The sequence below is a fragment of the Physeter macrocephalus genome, chromosome 9, assembly GCF_002837175.3.
Source record: "Physeter macrocephalus isolate SW-GA chromosome 9, ASM283717v5, whole genome shotgun sequence".
In the NCBI taxonomy this organism is placed as follows: Eukaryota; Metazoa; Chordata; class Mammalia; order Artiodactyla; family Physeteridae; genus Physeter; species Physeter macrocephalus.
This window is the reverse complement of record NC_041222.1, coordinates 74228312-74244454: the sequence shown is the minus strand read 5'-3', so window position 1 is coordinate 74244454 and position 16143 is coordinate 74228312. Positions and strand designations below refer to the sequence as shown.

General features: G+C 41.0%; 1 protein-coding gene and 1 non-coding gene across 3 annotated transcripts in view; one reads left to right on the top strand and one right to left on the bottom strand.

The window, feature by feature from the left end:
- The window catches only part of UBAP2 (ubiquitin associated protein 2), a 135419-nt gene that overhangs the window by 11998 nt on the left and 107278 nt on the right, over window positions 1-16143 (top strand). The gene's annotated exons all lie outside the window — the stretch shown is intronic.
- On the bottom strand, window positions 10236-10342 carry LOC112067383 (U6 spliceosomal RNA). The gene has a single exon (XR_002893246.1). It is a non-coding gene; the product is annotated as a U6 spliceosomal RNA (small nuclear RNA).

The window sequence follows — 16143 nt, the reverse complement described above, 5'->3', positions numbered from 1 at the left end:
ATGGGTTCGTGCCCCGGTCCGGGAGGATCCCGCGTGCCGCGGAGCGGCTGGGCCCGTGAGCCATGGCTGCTGAGCCTGCGCGTCCGGAGCCTGTGCTCCGCAACGGGAGAGGCCACAATAGTGAGAGGCCCGCGTAATGCAAAAAAAAATAAATAAATTAAAAAAAAATATATATATGTATATATATAAAAGTGATTACTATATGAGAGGGGTTAGCAGAGATGCCGCGTTGCCCAAAAACCAATACAATAAATTAATGTGAGATAATGGATTAAAACTTTTAAGTGATTAGGAGTTGAACTAGGTAACATTTTGAGTGTTGTTGAATAGGGCTATTTTCTGAAGTTCTCTTCACATCTTGGGGAGTTTGGAGATTTTCCTGTGTTGAGTATTGTTATGGCTTTTTTGTGCTTGAAAATAAAAAGCAAGAGTTAAACTGACACTACAGTTTAAGATAATGTTTTGGCTTAGAGTATCAAGAATCAAAAATCTTTGATTCTTTAATTTTTTAAAAATTTTATTTTTGGCTGTGTCGGGTCTTCGTTGCAGCACGTGGGGTCTTTCGTTGTGGCGCGTGGGCTCTGTAGTTGTGGTGTGCGGGTTCCAGAGTGCGTGGGCTCTGCAGTTGAGGCACGCCTGGGCTCAGGAGTTGTGGTTCGGGCTTAGTTGCCCCGCAGCATGTGGGATCTTAGTTCGCCGACCAGGGATCGAACCCATGTCCCCTGCATTGGAAGGCAGATTCTTAACCACTGGACCACCAGGGAAATCCTGAAAATCTTTGATTCTTGATCTTTGTAACTGGTTCTGGTCAATATGACTTGACTAAAAGAAAGACTTGGCTTATTGAACTTGTATCCCCAAGATTGGTGAGGTAGATTAGCCTGTAGCTCGACACCTTCTGCTTTCTTTCTTTCTTTTTTTTTTTCAGTAAATTTATTTATTTTATTTATTTATTTTTGGCTGTGTTGGGTTTTCGCTGCTGTGCACAGGCTTTCTTCTAGTTGTGGCTAGCGGGGGCTACTCTTGGTTGCAGTGTGCGGGCTTCTCATTGCTGTGGCTTCTCATTGCGGAGCACAGTCTCTAGGTGTGCAGGCTTCCGTAGTTGCAGCACGTGGGCTCGGTGGTTGTGGCTCACGGACTCTAGATCACAGGCTCAGTAGTTGGGGCACACGGGCTTAGTTGCTCTGCGGTGTGTGGGATCTTCCCAGACCAGTACTTGGACCTGTGTCCCCTGCATTGGCAGGTGGATTCTCAACCACTGCGCCACCAGGGAAGCCCCACCTTCCCCTTTCTGACTGGGTCTCAGGAAGAGGAAATAAATAACCCAAAGGGAGAAGGCGACTTCCTTGCTTATCCCCTTCCCTATGAAGGCCTTGGGACGGAGCAACTAGCAAGAAGTTCATCTGGCTCTGATGGATGTGGAGCTGGAGGGTGGTGGCAGAATGGGAGTGAGGGTGTGAAGGCAAAAAATTTACAGAAATATGTCTCAGTCTTCATCACAGACTAAGACTATTGGCATTACGTCTATCCTGTTCAAATGACTCTGAGACTTCACTTGATTCTCGCGACAGGATAGGTGGGGATAAATGCAGCTGGACATGGTTGTGGAAGAGCCAAGTCAAACTAAAGTTAGGGACAGGAGAATTTGAGATGGGAACATTCAGTTGGCAATTTATTACTCTTAGTTGTGGCATGCATGCAGGATCTAATTCCCCAACCAGGGATCGAACCCGGGCCCCCTCCCTGCATTGGGAGCATGGAGTTTTACCCACTGGACCACCAGGGAAGTCCTTCTTTTTTCTTTTCTGTTTTTTTTTTTTTTGTTTTGGTGCCTGATACAATGCATGCTAACATCAGTGAATCAGTGATTGTCTCTTAATCATTCAAGCTACCATAGAACAACCTGGGGAAAATCAAGAAACATTTGAGGGTTTACTCTGTGTAAGGCTTGGGTGGAAAGTTGTGTGGCCTCCCTGCCCCGGACCCCCACCCCCACCCCCACCAGCCAAGACAGCAAATCAGTGATTAAAAACAATGCAGATGATTTTAAAACAAATGACAAGGAAACAGCCTGAAAGATTGTATTGTCGTTGGGTTCCGAAATTATTTTTGGAACGTGGCCATACTATGCTGCCCAGAAGCCATGCAGATATGTCAATGCTGCCACTTTTGAGAAAGAGGCCAAGGACAAGAAGGATGATGATACAATGAATTTATTTAGGAAAGTAAGTTCCTAGGTATGTTCTGGAGTTAGAATAGTTCATACTAATTCCTCCCATTACCCATCATGTGGCTAAAATAACATGTAGAATCAGAAACAGTTAAATCATGTTTATTGTACTGTATTTGCCAAGGAAGAGAAGTACTGCATTTTAGAAGGCAATTATATCAAAAAAGCTTGGAGCCAAAAACATTTTGGCCCCTAAAGAATTTTCTTTCATATTCCCATAATATACCCAACTTCTCAGCTGAATAGTGTAATTGAGGTGCTAATTATAATGGTACCTTGCTTTTCCATAATAGTTTATATGTTAATGTTCTGTGATAAAAGTACGATATAGTCATTTCTTGTGGATTACAATGATGCAAAACAAGTGAAAACACTGGAAGGCTATTCACCAAACTATTAACAGTAGTTCTTTTGGGGTGGTGGAACTGTAGGTGGTGGTTTTATTTTTTCCCACTTTTCAGTGTTTTTTGGAACTTTGTATGACTGTTACACAGTCATACAGTAAAATAATAAAGCAAAATTATGCTTTTTGCAGCTTTCTCACCTTTCCATTTGAACCAGTTGGATCAAAGTTTTCATCTAAGGTTCTTTGAGGGCAGCAATTCTCAAATTTTATTGTTCATCAAGCCTTGTTTAAACATTTCTGATTCACTAGGTCTGGGATGACCTTGGAATTTGCATCTGTGACAAGTTCTCCAGTGATGCTGATGCTGCTGGTCCAGACACCACACTTTGAGAGCTGCTGTTCCACAGTGGTGGCTTACATCCTGGCTGCACATTAGAAATATGGAGAGCTTGTGGTTTTTTTTTTGTTTTTGTTTTTTTAATTAATTTTTATTGGAGTATGGTTGCTTGACAATGTTGTTTTAGCCTCCACTGCACAACAAAATGAATCAGCCATACACATACAGATATCCCCTCCCTTTTGGACTTCCCTCCCATTTAGGTTACCACAGGACATTAGGTAGAGTTCCCTGTGCTATACAGTATGTTCCCATTAGATGTCTATTTTATACATAGTATCAGTAATGTATATGTGTCAATCCCAGTCTCCCAATTCCTCCCTCCCCACCCCTTTCCCCCTTGGTATCCATACATTTGTTCTCCGTACATTTATTCTCTTTGTCTGTGTCTCTTATTTCTGCTTTGCAAACAGGTTCATCTGTACCATTTTTTTAGATTCCTCATACATGCGTTATTGTACGATATTTGCTTTTCTCTTTCTGACTTACTTCACTCTGTATGACACTCTCTAGGTCCATCCAGGTCTCTACAAATGACCCAGTTTCATTCCTTTTTATTGGAGAGCTTGTCTTTTAAAAATAGATATATAATTTATATACCATAACATTCATCTTTTTTTTTTTTTTTTTTTTTTTTTTTTGTGGTACGCGGGCCTCGCCGTTGTAAATAGTGCTGCTCTGAACATTTGGGGTGCATGTGTTTTCTTTCTCTGGGTATATGCCCAGTAGTGGGCTTGTTGGGTCATATGTTAGTTCTGTTTTTAGTTTTTTAAGGAACCTCCATACTGTTTTCCATAGTGGCTGTATCAATTTACATTCCCACCAACAGTGTATGAGGGTTCCCTTTTCTCCACACCCTCTCCAGTATTTGTTGTTTGTAGATTTTCTGATGATGCCCATTCTAACTGGTGATCTTTTTAAAGTATGCAATTCAGTGGTTTTTAGTTTTAGGTTTTATTCACAAGGTTGTGCAAACATCACTATTTCTAGAACATTTTCATCACCCCAAAAAGAAGCTCTCCATTCCCATTAGCATCTGCCCATTCTCTCCTGATGCCATCTACTAATCTACTTTCTGGCTCTATGGATTTGCCTCTTCTGGAAATTATATATAAATGGAATAATACAGTATACATATGTGATCTTTTGTGACTGGCTTCTTTCACTTAGCATAACATTTTCAAGGTTCATCCATGTTGTAGTTTTTACCAGAAATTTTTTTCCTTTTAGTACTTGAATAATACTTCATTGTGTGGTTATATCACATTTTGTTTATCCATTCATCATTGGGTTGTTTCTACTTTCTGGCTGTTATGGCTAATACTGCTTATGAATATTCCATGTGCACATTTCTGGGTGAATATATGTTTTCAATTCTCTTGGGTATTATGTACCTAGGATTGGAATTGCTTGGTCATGTGGTAAGTCTTTGTTTAACTTTTTAGAAACTGCTTGGAGAACTTTTTAAAAAGAATACTGATGTTTGGGTTTTACCTACTCTGAGCAGCCTGATTTTCATAGGACCTGGTTTCATTTTTTAGAAGTTGCTCAAGTGATTGTACTACGCAATGAGGGGTGGTGATGGATGGTGATCCACTATTCCAGAGTCTTAAACTTTGTTTATTTAATGATGGGAAATTCCCGATGCTTCTGGAGATATCATCACTGTTAAGAATCGGACATGGATAGAAAGGCACTTTTAGCTAATAAGTAAGCTGACAAACCTGGGTTGACATTCTGGTGTTTTCATGGAGTAGCAGTTTTTCTGGGCTCCTCCTTTACTTGTTTGACCATTCTGTTGGTTCCTTAGGCCCACTGTGCAACCGCAGGATCAGAACATGGCAGGAGATAATAGCATAGTTATCTAGTAATTCCTTTTCTTTTTTTTTTAATTGAAGTATAGTAGCTTTACAATATTGTGTTAATTTCAGCACAGTGATTCAGTATTTTTGCAGGTTATATTTTATTAGAGGTTATTAAAGATAACGGGTATATAGTAATTCCTTGTTGCCAGAGCCTGTGAGGAACTTAGAAGGTTTCAGAAATGGAGGCTGAAAGCAGAAAGCAGACTCTGTGGATGTGTCACTGTATGTGTAGGTGGGTATTAATTCTGGGGGAGCAAGACCAGAGAATAACACACAGGAAGGTGAACAGAAGAGCAAGAAAAAAAAGTGTGTGTGAGTGTCTGTGTTTAGCAATAATTATTACTGGATTTATGAGAAAGCCATTAATATTATATTCTGGTAAGTGATTTATAGAAATTCTATTTTAATCTAGTTCCAGTGTAAGTTTTTTTTTTTTAATTAAAAAAAACTAGACCCTTTATTAGTCTTTGTCTATGGTGTAGTAACCCTCTAATGAATGTAACATCTTGGTATTATTTGGGGAGTGCTTGTTTGATTGCAATCTAAATAAAAAGTACAGTATTACAACTTGTAGGTCTTCTGAAATGCCATATAGTATAGGTACCCCCTCCAAGCTCCCTCCTTTTAAAAAAAATATTTTTTTTTTAAAGATTTTTTTATTTTTGGCCATGCTGCGAGGCATGTGGGATCCTAGTTCCCCGACCAGGGATCGAACCCGCTCCCCCTGCGTTGGAAGCGTGGAGTCATAACCACTGGAGGTCTGAAACCCCCTTCCCCACCTTTTTTGAGAGAAAGGGCTGTTAGAAGAAGGGATTAAGACTGGTCATGAACAACGAGGGGCTTCTAAGGGATAGGAGGGCAAAGAATCATAAAATAGCTGCTGAACTAGGGTCTTGGTTAAAGATAGGGCTTAGAGCCAAGAAATTATCAGTGTAGGAGTGGGACAGATGTAAGGAAGCAGCCATAGGCAGTTAAATAAATACTTTTTCTCCCCTGACCTTAGGTAACCTAAAAGAGAAATATGACTATACCAAATAATTTTTGATGTCCTATAATGTTCAAGGGTTCATCAGCACTCATCTTTTCTGTGGGCAGATTATATGTACAGAATAGCAGATAACATTGTCAGCTAAGCCTGGGTGTAGGGGAGTTAACCTTGTCCACCAACTGCTAGAGGCCTGACCCTGCCCTCAGCAGCTGTGGAGAATAAAAGTATTAGCTTGGTCAGCTCCTGGCACGCAGGGCACAAGAAGTTTAGCTGCGTGGAATTGGGTCTCATACTAGAGTTCCTTGGCACTCCTTGGCACCGTAGCTGCCTTACTGTCTCCTGAGTTGGGGATGTAGACTTCCTCTTGTTGGCTGCTTTGGGCTTCCCAAATTTGTTGAGGTTCTTAATACAAATCAGTGTTGTTCTCTGCAGGAATGAAAAAATGAATTTCCTCTGCAGAAAAAGCTTGAGAATAATTGGTATCTTCTTAATAGAAAAAAACAAGAACAGGGCTTCCCTGGTGGTGCAGTGGTTAGGATCCGCCTGCTAATGCAGGGGACACGGGTTCGAGCCTTGGTCCGGGAACAGCACACATGCCGCAGAGCAACTAAGCCCGTGGGCCGCAACTACTGAGCCTGCGCTCTAGAGCCTGCGAGCCACAGCTACTGAGCCCGCGTGCTACAACTACTGAATCCCACGCGCCTAGAGCCAATGCTCTGCAACAAGAGAAGCCACTGCAATGAGAAGCCTGCAAACTGCAACAAAGAGTAGCCCCTGCTCGCTGCAACTAGAGAAAGCCCGCGCACAGCAACAAAGACCCAGCGCAGCCAAAAAATAAATAAATAAAATAAATCTATTAAAAAAAGCCCAAAACCCGAAAAACATTACAATAGACAGCCAAGGGAGCACCTGTGGGTATCTGAAAGGCTGGGAAGCTAGGTGAGATTCTGACCCAGAACCAGATCTTTTGCATCAGGTATGAGTTATGAAGGTGACGCCAACAGTAGTTATGCCGTCTTAAAGAAGAGGAAGCTGAGTTGGAGTCTGTTGTATATCTATAATTGATATATATGCTTGCAGCATTGCATAGTGGGTGGGAACACAGACTGTGGAGCCAGATGGCCTGGGCTTGAATCTTGACCTTACCACTTAACTAGCTGTGAATCTTTGTATGTCTTAATTTCCTGTCTGTAAAATGGGAGTAGTATTAGGATGTATTTCAGAGTGTTGTTGGCAAGGTAATGACTTAATTCTGTATGCATAAAGCACTTCAGTGGTGTCTGGCACTTGGTAAATAGTATGCATTTGTTGCTATATTATTGTCATTACTTAATGGTTTCAGGCTATTGAGAATGAGTGAATGAGTCTTTGATACAGATGAAGGACCCCCTACCCATCCTTGCCAGTCTAACTAAGATAGTCCTGGCTCCATTGGCCTAAGGACCGAGTGAACAGCATCTCTGTGAGCATTCTTTGTTTTTTTGTTTTGTTTTGTTTTGTTTTTGGGCTGCGCCATGCAGCATGTGAGATCTTAGTTCCCTGACCAGGGATCAAACCTCTGTCCCCTGCAGTGGAAGCACGGAGTCTAAACCACTGGACCGCCAGGGAAGTCCCCTCTGTGAGCATTCTTGATGGAGACTAGCTTCTGTTCTTAGTAGTTGAGCTCTTAGCTGATTAAGTAATTCATGTTGTGTGGGTTAATTATATTCTATTTGAAAAAAAAAAAGACATTCATTTTGCTGTTTCTGGAATATAATTTTTTCTTGATGCAGTGGATGAAATACTCTATGAACCTCCTGGTTTCAGAGGTACCTTCCAAAGCTGACACTTTGTGATACTTACTATCTTAAATAAAGCCCTTGGTGCTTTCACCAAGGTCTTCACAGTTGTCAGCATGTTATCAACAGGTGTTCTGTAACTTCTCAGGATGACCAAATGTATCCTTGTTTTTCTGTTAGGGTTTACATGGTTTGTAGATAAATTTTTACCCAACAATTTTTTTTTTTTTGGCCCCACTGCGTGGCATGTGGGAACCTAGTTCCCCAGCCAGAGATAGAATCCGCACCCCCAGATTGGAAGCACAGAGTCTTAACCACTGGACTGCCAGGGAAGTCCCCCAACAATATATTTTTTTATGCCTTTTTTTTTTTTTTTTTTTTTTTTTGCGGTATGCGGGCCTCTCACTGCCGTGGCCTCTCCCGTTGCGGAGCACAGGCTCCGGACACGCAGGCCCAGCTGCCATGGCTCATAGGCCCAGCCACTCCGCGGCACGTGGGATCCTCCCAGACCAGGGCACGAACCCATGTCCCGTGCATCGGCAGGTGGACTCTCAACCACTGCGCCACCAGGGAAACCCTTTTATGCCTTTTTTTTTTTTTTTTTTTTTTTTTTTTGTGGTACGCGGGCCTCTCACTGTTGTGGCCTCTCCCGTTGCGGAGCACAGGCTCCGGACGCGCAGGCTCAGCGGCCATGGCTTACGGGCCTAGCTGCTCCGCGGCATGTGGGATCTTCCCAGACCGGGGCACGATTCCGTGTCCCCTACATCGGCAGGCAGAGTCTCAACCACTGCACCACCAGGGAAGCCCCCCCTTTTATGCCTTTTTAACGTCTAACTTTAGGTAGGGTCCGCTTATGAGTTTGTGGTATTTGCTTATGTAAACTTTAATAGAAATGCAGGTGGCTGTTAACCATGTCCAGTTCATTCTGAAATTCTGGAACACTTGAAAATGTAGCTGTTTCACTGAGGTATCTTATCTGCAGAAAGTCCTTGAAAAAAATAACAGTTAATAAAACATTTTCTAAAAGTGTCCCTTTACAGAGACAGTCTTTGTAGTTTAATCAAATTGGTTTATTCTGCTGGTTTACTTTCCTTCTATTACAAGTAATTTTAGACCATTCTTGCACTTTAGATAATCTAGGAAGCTTTATATGGTATTTTGCTGATTTTGTTTTTAAAGAGGTTAAAAATGTAGTAGCATTTCTTACCCCTGTTAAAATCTATCACATCTTTAATTTACTTTGAATGAGGTGAGGTTAAAATCAGTGTTAAAATTTGGTTGTATAGATTGAATAACTGGTGCTTCCTGCCACTCAAGAACTTGAGATATGTATGTTTGAGTTTCTACTGGATTATTTTTAGAATCTCTTGCTCTTGTCTGTTTCTATTCTAAGAATTCTCTTGGAACTTGTTCCAGGATAGTAGTTCTTGGGGGTGGAGAGTGATAGAGAGGATGGAACATAAGAGTAAACTGAATTCCTGTGTCCTGGCAACTGGGTTGCTTATTGGAGAAGCACTTTCATTTACTACACAGAGGTTTTTTTTTTCCCAGAAAAGGGAACAGAGAATTTCCCCATATGACAGTATGCTAAAGGTGTTGATTAAAAAAAATAATAATTTATTATATTTTTTGCTGCGTTGGGTCTTCGTTGCTGCGCACGGGCTTTTCTCTAGTTACTGCGAGCAGGGGCTTCTCTTTGTTGCAGTGTGCAGGCTTCTCATTGCCGTGGCTTCTCTTGTTGTGGAGCACGGGCTCTAGGTGCTTGGGTTTCAGTAGTTGTGGCACACGGGCTCAGTAGTTGTGGCTTGTGGGCGCTAGAGCGCAGGCTCAGTAGTTGTGGCGCGTGGGCTTAGTTGCTCCGTGACCTGTGGGATCTTCCTGGACCAGGGTCGAACCCGTGTCCCCTGAATTGGCAGGCGGATTCTTAACTACTGCGCCACCAGGGAAGACCCCAAGTACAAGCTTTGAACTTATATTTCTTGTCTTTTTCTGCTCACTTTCTCAGATTTATCCAGGATTGATTTCAGGAGCCACTTTTTTTTTTTTTTAATTATGATTAGTACATGTTCTTTACAGCAGAAGTCTTGTTGATTTCCAGGATTGTGGTCCTCTAGTCTCCTCATTCACAATTGTGGATTTACCTCATATCTACAGTCTTTTTTGCTTTCCTTAACATTATAGTGTAGAATTGAGTCTGCATGGAACTTCTCTTTTTCTTAAGAGGCTTTCCCCCATATCTACAGTGTTCCAGTCAAGTCTTCGTTGTTTGTTTGTTTGTTTGTTTTTTGGCCTCTCTGTGCAGATTATGGGATTTTAGTTCCCTGACCAGGGATCGAACCCGGGCCCATGGCAGTGAAAGCATGGAGTCCTATCCATTGGACTGCTAGGGAATTACCCAGTCAGGCCTTTCTGATAGCCCATCACCTGCCAAGTAGGTTATTCCATGCTGGGGGTAGATATTTTGTCATTTTTCTGCAGCTGACTCAGCCCCTTCTACCCATCATTCCTCTCAGAGTGGTGAGTGGCAGTGTGGTATGGTAGCGTTGCTTTTTATTTACTTATTTATTTTTTGGCCTTTTATTTTTTGAAATTAATTTTTATTGGAGTATGGTTGCTTTACAACGTTGTGTTAAAAAAATGGAACGCTTCACGAATTTTCTTGTCATCCTTGTGCAGGGGCCATGCTAATCTTCTCTGTATCGTTCCAGTTTTAGTATATGTGCTGCTGAAACGAGCACTGACCTTTTATTTTTTAACTAATGTTCCTCATTCCTCTGAATCGTACACTTGAAAAGCAGGGTCCTTTCAAAACTGTCTCGCTAACCCCTTATAGGTGACTCCATTATTTCTGGTTTCAATCCAGGGTGTTACCATATATATTTTGTATTTTTTTGTTGGCAGTTACCTCATGGTAGACCCCGAACCTCTAACCTTTGTCAGCCGCTGTGGATGCAAAGATACTCTGGGGGTGGCGGTGGAGTGCAAGGCTGAGGGAAATAAGAATTTGGGGCCCTGATGGTTATAATCTGGGTAGAGATGAGCATAGATACAGATGTGTGTGCTTGCTTGCTTATTATTATTATAAATAAATAAGTCAATAAATAGGCCAGTTTAAGGGGCAATGGAGACTTCTTATGAAATATGACCAAAAGAATATTAAGGAAATAGTTTTCTAGTGAATATTCTTGTTTTACCCTTTTGTAAAAATGATTTGTTACTAAAATGGATTCTTAAAACTTTTAACATGTTCCCTAAGCATGAAATATTATGGCCATTCTACATTAAAGTTTTCATTTTGCCATATATATTGCCACGCTCCATTTTCAGTTTTTTTTTTTTTTTTTTTTTTTTGCGATACGCGGGCCTCTCACTGCTGTGACCTCTACCGTTGCGGAGCACAGGCTCTGGACGCGCAGGCTCACTGGCCCAGCCGCTCCGCGGCATGCGGGATCCTCCTGGACCGGGGCACGAACCCGCGTCTCCTGCATCGGCAGGCGGACTCAACCACTGCGCCACCAGGCAAGCCCCATTTTCAGCTTTTTATTTAACTTGACATAATATTTTATATTTAGTCACTGGAATTGGTTTTGTTTTTCTGTTTTCCAATTCCTCTCCTGCCCTTCTTTTTTGAAGCCTCTGTTTCTGGAGGCAGGGTTCCGGCAAGTTCAAATGCCTTGTAGTAGATCTTGGAGCAGTAACAGAGCCAAACCAAAAACTTAGTAGGTTTGATTCTGCTTTGAAAAGTGTTGATTTTTTACATGATGCTTTCCCCATTTTAGGCCTTGGCAGCAGAGAGAGAAATCTGGCTTTTTAAAAAGAGGGCCTTGAGAAGGCTGGTAACGGGTTTTTAGGCTTCCCTAGTTGGATATGATACAGTCTAAAGGGGATAGGTTGGATCAGTTAGGGCATTGTAGTATACCTTTGTCTTGGACATCTCATCCATTGAATCACCTTTTAGGTGGCAGACAGTGTGAAATCCCAAATTTAATTTTCAATCTAGTAGGCTCAACATTAAAAATTTTTTGATATGAAATACATTGTTATTATTATTTTGTACTTCCCCAGGGAGTATTTTTATTTTTTTAAATTGAAGTATAGTTGATTTAAAATATTGTGTTAGTTTCAGGTGTACAACAAAGTGATTGAGTTATACATATATTTTTTTCTGATTATTTTCCATTATAGGCTATTACAAGATATTGAATATAGTTCCCTGTGCTATACAGTAAATCCTTGTTGCTTAACTGTTTTATGTATAGTGGTGTGTATCTGTTAATTACATATTCCTAATTTATTGATATCTTCCCCCTACTTTCCCTTTGGTAACCATAAGTTTGTTTTCTGTGTCTTTGTGTCTGTTTCTGTTTTGTAAGTAAGTTCATTTGTATTATTTTTTAGATTCTGCATTTAGGTGATATCATATATTTGTCTTTGGCTTACTTCACTCAGTATGATAATCTCTAAGGTGCATCCATGTTGCTACAAATGGCAATATTTCATTTTTTTTCATGGCTGAGTAATATTCCATTGAAGTACATAATTTTTTATGTGCCACATTTAGGCCAGTTGATTCAAGCAGATATTTGTAGGGCATAGATGGTTAGTCTATTTCCAATTCATGCTCTTAAGTGTGGTTCAGAGGGGAGGATGTATATGTTTTCCTGCTAATTATATTCACCTAAAACAGACTCTTTTAACATTACAATTAGTTGATTGGGTTTGTACCATCTCAGCAGATCTAGATAACAGTCAGTTTCTTCAGAAAGGACATAGGTAGTATGTTGATTAAATACTAAGTGTAAGTTTATTGAGGGTCAGAGTTTTCCCCTAATTGTTCCTTTGGGAACAAAGCAGGTGCCTTTTGTTTTTAAGGGAGAACAGAGCCCATTAAAAAAGTGTGAATTATATGATGTTGTTTAATGACCAAATTAGCAGTTATAGTTTTAAATTTTGCTTGATCCAGGGATACCCTTAAGCTTTAAGTACAGTTTAGAGCTCTACTAAATTCTTAGAGCAGGGATTTTGGCCTGGGCATCCATCCATGGGCATTGAGGAGGTGGAGTGGGTTGTTCATGGATGGGTTTTGGGGGAAGGCGGGGGAGAGATGAGATATAATCCTCCTGAAATTTCAGGCAGAAATTTCTGTGGATATGCCTTTTTCTGAGGGGGCAGTCCATAGTTTTCTTCAAATTGTCTAAGTACTTAATGGCCCAAAAGATTGAGTCACCATATTATATTAGAATGAAGCACATGTTTAATGACAAACATTACTTTAAAGTGTTATTTTTACCTTTAATGAGGTTGCGAATCTGGCATCCAGGGTTGTAATAAACTGGAGAGAGAACATTCTTTAGGAAGGGATGTTTTCAAATATGTATTGAAGCTTAAAGCTTATGAGAAAGGCCCCAGTGTTAGAGGTAGATACGAGCAGCTCTTCACCTGGCGACATCGTCCGTGACTTGAGTAAGTGGACTCTTTCTAGTTTGAAATTCAAGTTCTTTTTATTTTGTGGGATATTTCAGCAAAGGATCTGTTCATCTTAACCCACTTCTACCTTGATTATTCATTCAAGTTGTGATCCTGAATTTTGACAGTCTAGTTGATTTCATGGTAATATGTGGATTAGTGCCACTAGAAGTTCAAGATTTCTGCTTTCAGTTGGGATCCTCCGTATCACTTTTCTGTTCTTTTAACTTCTTTTAGCTTCCTCTCATATTCAGCTTAGTAGCAGTTAAAACCTTTGCCATTTTCTTACATTCCTCCATCCCCCCACTTGTCTAGTATGCATTCTCTGCAGGTGTTTTGTCTCTTTTACTAAAAAAGTAAAGGCAAATAAAACCGACTCCATTGTCTGTGTCTCCTAATCTCCTAAAAATTTAGCTGCTGCCGTACCTGCCCTTCATTCTTTTGGCCTGAGGAGAGAGTACTCTCTTCCTGTCCAAGTGAATCATTTTTCTTTATTGCTGTCTCAATTTAATGCCTCTCAATTATCTCCTCTTTAGCTTATAGATAGGCCTCTTTTGTTCAGTAAATATGTATTAACTAATTAAGCACACACCCTGTGTTAGGCCCTGGAAGAACAAAAGCGACAGGACAGATCTAATCACTGTCCTCATGGGGCTTACAATGTATTAGAATTGCTCAATGTACCTCATCCTGACAAAATTCTGCTTTGATGCTCTGTATCTCTTTCTAGCTACCACCTCTTGCAAGTATGATTAGTTTACTGCCACTCTCCCTCACTCACCTTGGCTTTTTCCACACCGTTTCAAAGCTGTATTGGCAGTGATCACCAGTGACCTCCTAGTTGTGGAGTTCCAATGGACCTTCGGTTCAAGCAGTGATTCTGAGAATATAAAAGGGTTTACTTTGATGTTATTTTAAATGTTCATGTTGTTCAACATTGCTATTGTTCTGAGTGTATATGACTGTCAGGAAAAGTTAGGGAGATGGTAAGGCATGCTAAAGATCGGCTACAAATTATGGTGCCTCTAGCCATAGGTCTTGTGTTTTGGAGACTGCAGTGTCTACAGCTGGATGTTGTGTGGCTTGTTTTCATAATTAAGAGTTTTGTCTCCTCCATCCTGGCCTCTTGCTACTGTTTTGCTAGTTTAGGATTATGAAGGCAACAGTTATTTTGTAATTTAGTACCTGTTTTGGTTTGTAGGCTCTGTACCCTAGGAAATAAGTGATTGGGACTTAACTATATTACATCTCATTGGTCTGTGTAGAACCTTTTCAAGTTTTATTTCTGATCTTTAAAATGGGGATTATGCCAAATTCTATAGAGTGTTGAGGAATACAGGGAGAAATTTATGTAAAACATTTAGCTTGGTGCTCAGCACATAGTAAATTTAAATAAAAAGTTGCTGTAATCATATAAGCATTACAGTTGAGCCGTGTTGCCTTTTATGGGGAAAAATAATTGTTTTGGTTTTTTTTCCCACAGTTGCTTAGGTTTCTATGTACCCACCACTGATTAAACTCTATACTTTTTCTTCTTCTTTCTAAAAATAAATTTATTTATTTATTTTTGTTTGGGTTGTGTCTTCGTTGCTGAGCGTGGGCTTTTTCTAGTTGTGGCAAGCAGGGGCTCCTCTTCGTTGTGGAGCATGGGCCCTAGGCACATGGGCGTCAGTAGTTGTGGCTTGCAGGCTCTAGAGCACAGGCTCAGTAGTTGTGGCGCACGGGCTTAGTTGCTCCGCAGCATGTGGGATCTTCCCGGACTAGGGCTCGAACCCGTGTCCCCTGCATTGGCAGGCGGATTCTTAACCACTGTGCCACCAGGGAAGTCCCTATACTTTTTCATATGTGCAAATTAACTTCTTTAGATGGTCAGGAACATTTTCTTGGAGGCGTCTCTTTGGTATCCCTCTATTTTCCTGCTCTGATTAGATTTGGTTGCTCTATAGGGCTCCTGTCAGCTGTCAGCAGTCAAGATGTCATCTTGATATTTTTTGACGGTCATTTAGGGGAGCCTCCTGTCTCCTGTGTTAGACCCCCTTGTCATCCCCCAGTTCTTGGCAATCTCTGATCTGCTTTCTTTCTCTAGTTTTGTCTTTTCCAGAATGTCATAAAAATTGCATCATACAGTATGCAGCCTTTTAAGTCTGGCTTCTTTCATTTAGCATAATGCATTTGAGATTCATTCGTGTTGTTCAATAGTTGATTCCTTTTCATTCATGAGTAATATTCAACTGTATGGTTATGCTACATTTACTCACTCTTTGAAGGACAGTTGGTGTATTTACAGTTTTGGGAGACTGTGAATAAAGGCGCTATGACTATTCATATTATTTTAGAGAAAAGTGGCCTATGGCTATCCCAAGCTACAAGGGAGGCTGAGAAAGTATTTAGCTTTTCACCCTCTTTGCAAGAGGACTGCAAGGGAAAAATATGTTGTAAATGGATTTTGGTAGGTAATTTGTGGTGTCAGTTGCAAACGGCCTCTTCTTGGTTTGCTGTTTTAGAGGTTTTGTTTATTCCAGGAGCTTCCTGAGTTTATGAGGTATTGTATGTGTGAACTCAACTTGTTTCTGTGTTCACGTTGATTGGAATTTTTGCTGAGTATAGAATTTTAGGTAGGAAATTAAACTCTTAAGGCATTGCTGCACTGTTTTTTAAATTGGGGTAAAATATACATAACAAAAATTATCATATGTGCAAATTAACTTTAACCATTTTTATTTTTATTTTTGGCTGCATTGGGTCTTTGTTGCTGCACGCGGGCTTCCTCTAGTTGCAGCGAGTGGGGGCTACTCTTCATTGGGGTGCGTGCGCTTCTCATTGCGGTGGCTTCTCTTGTTGCAGAGCACGGGCTCTAGGGCGCATGGGCTCAGTAGTTGTGGCTCGTGGGCTCTAGAGCGCAGGCTCAGTAGTTGTGGCACACAGGCTTAGTTGCTCCGCGGCATGTGGGATCTTCCCGGGCCAGGGCTTGAACCCTTGTTCCTTGCATTGGCAGGTGGATTCTTTTTTTTTTTTTTTTTTTTTGCGGTACGCGGGCCTCTCACTGTTGTGGCCTCTCCCATTGCGGAGCACC